The sequence below is a fragment of the Pyrus communis genome, chromosome 8 (assembly GCF_041283825.1).
Source record: "Pyrus communis isolate YQ-2024b chromosome 8, ASM4128382v1, whole genome shotgun sequence".
NCBI classification, from domain to species: domain Eukaryota; kingdom Viridiplantae; phylum Streptophyta; class Magnoliopsida; order Rosales; family Rosaceae; genus Pyrus; species Pyrus communis.
Window position 1 is genome coordinate 1,726,417 of NC_142572.1, and position 3,107 is coordinate 1,729,523.

Below are 3,107 nucleotides of genomic sequence, written 5' to 3' on the forward strand. Positions count from 1 at the left end.
TATTGAATATTCACTAGTATTTTGTTATTTTTACTTTTTAGAGTCTATTGAAGCCATACATACTGAGGCTTTTGGTTATTATGTTTAATACAATGATTATAACCTATACAAAATTAGGTTAATATAGACGTTTTAGATTGGAACCTATAATTTAACATAGTGATTTGGCATCTGCAGATTGAAGAAATGAAACAAACCCATCGGGAAGGGCCATCTGAAGTTTTAAGTGAGTCAAAATAAGAAAAGCCAAAGAATGAGGAAAGAGGAGGTTCGTCACTAAATCAGGGTTTAGGGTAAAGTTTTTGAATCTGCAACCAACCACAGAAAAACGAAGAATAAATCCATATATCTGTCAAGAAAAGGAGAGACTTAGGGATTGCCTCTTATTCAATAATTTTGTCCTAAAAAATGGTGTATTTTGTTTAAGGTGGAAAAAGGTTTTGAATATTATGATCATGTCATTGTGTATCTAGCTAGGTTAATGAAGAGAATTCATCCAAATCAATTTCTCTTTTTCCTGATACAAGCACTCTTCTAGGATTTTTAAGTTCTCTCATACACTAGCGATACTCTTCATGATGGGGCGGGGATTTGAACTAATGCCAATTTGATGAAAATGCTCAAATAGTAAACAGATTAAAACAAAAGGACCAATTAGTCAGATTGCAAGCACATATATGCATGATACATTTTTTTTTTTTTTGAACAAATGATATTTGCTTTTACAGAGAATTGAACTTAATACCTCTCACTTACAAGTGAAGAAGAATATCACTAGACCATAGGATAAGTGTCCATATATCCATCACACATAAACATTGAAATCTAATCAAGCAACTCACTATTGACCAAAAAAATCACGATTGAACCCAAATTCTCTGCTAGTCGGGTGATCATCTAATACAAATACGTACAACTCAGACACATCAATTTGCCCAATATTGGTCTAAAATGGCTCTATATGTACCACATACGGAGTATATAAAATATACTAAGACATTAAGATAGTTTATATTGTTCTAAAGTATCTTCTCAATGTTGTAAGAGGTCTCAAGTTCAACTCATTCTCCCCATTAATAAGAAAGAGAGAAAAAAAACACCATGGTGTTGGTGAATCACACAATGGTGGCCCGTGGGAGGCTGAAATACTTTTGTGAGTCTTCCCGGCCCCCATAAAAGTAGATTGCCGTGGCAAAGCTAATAGTTGGTCTCCTTTTTTTTTTTTTTTTTTATTTTTAAAAACACCATCTAGCTATTTAGTGTGACAGTATTTCTCTCTTAACACTATATATACTTTTTCTAGATCCTTTATTAGGGGTTCATAATGTCCTATTCCTACACAGACACACCTAACTATACACATTATAAGGTATGAAAAGAAAATAAGAGTTTTTATTCTTTTTGTCATTTAATTCAACAACTACAAAATCTTGTCTATCAATGAATGAGATGGAAACTCAAAGATTGCCAATGCAAATAGAGTTTTAAACATGTACTTTAAAACTAAAAATGAATAAGAAAGTAAAAATAGATTAAATAATGAAATAAAGCCACGAAGAAGACGGTAAAAAAAACCTTGTTCACGGAGGAGCAGACAAATTTACAACCGAGAACAATGTGGTTGAGTAAGCTGGTGAAATCTCCGCATCCCTGGGGATGCTTGGAATTCTCTTTAAGAACCAAACGAATGATGATCATCAGTTCAGTTCTGTAAGCATCAGCAGCATTTCTCTATTATTAGTGAATAATGAGGATTCAGATTTCAGAGATAGTTAAAATAAGAGTACATAGAAGAAGAAACTGAAATGAAAGAATGATGAAGAGGCATTAGTAGATATTGTATTCCACATTCCACTGTTATTGCTATAGTACTGCAAAGTCAGATGAGACATACTAATGTCAGATTGATGAGCGATCTATTCACCCCTATGAAATGAGGATACCGACATCCTCTGTATTGGCTTAAGATACCGCCACATTGAGGTAAGTTTCTCTCCTATAATTTGGGATCTTAACAAAGAGGATAAGAATAACTTCTTGTGGCCACTTCACTCTAGGGTTGGCCACAGGCCGGGCTGGGCCCAATTTTGAAGGGACTGGACCGGACCTGAATTTAAAAGAAACAGGTCGAGCTAGGGCAGGTACAACAAATTTTAATACAGAAATCGGACCTAACCCAGTCAGTTTGAAACGGGCTGGTTTGGGCCTGGTCCACGGGTCCTTTTTTTTTTTTTTTCTTTTTTTTTTCTCTTCTTCTTCTTCTTCGTCGACCGAGTCGCACCAGATTAGGCGGTCACCAACCGAGTTTGGAGCCTCGCACCCATCGTCTTTTTCGATTTGCAACAAGCCATCTTCATCTTATTCGATTTGCAACAAGCCATCTCCATCTTCTCCGATATGCACGAAGTTATCTTCATCTTCTTTGGTTTGCAACAAGCCATCTTTGTGATGTCGTGAATCGTATGGTGGCTGCTGTGATGTCGACGCAGTCGATTCGAGGGGTGGGAGGGAGATAGAAAACACTAAAGTTCTCTAAGTCTAGGATGTCGTCGAGGACTCAAGGAGGACAATCAAGGTTGTTGGGCCATCATGGTGGTCACCAAGGCCCAGACTCGCGATGATGGTGACGTCGGGGTGGTGGAGGAGATGATTGACGGAGAGTTACAAAATGTAGGTGGAAGAATCGTGGAGGGGATGATGCACACGAGAGAGAATCGATCAAGGAATCGAGTGACAGACAGAGAGGAGACCTAGGGTAAAACTAATGGTTAATAAGGTATACGACGGTGATGGGGTGGTGATGGTTGCGACGGTAATGATGGGTGACGATGGTGGTGAATCGGTGGTGGACTATGTTCGGTGATGTCGGCAAGGAGAGATAGCAATGGGAAAAGATGAGTTGAGTGGGAAAAGAGTCTAGGACCGCTAAGTCACTCGGAGAAGAGAAACAAATCCCATCCAGATTCCATTCATTCCATTTTAGAAACGGGCCTAGCCGGGGCGTTGTGCTTCTATAGATTTGGACTCGCCCCGCCCCACAAATACCATTGCCCCGCCCCACCCCACCCTGCCCCATTTCTTCTTTAAAAAAAAAAAAAATTAAACCC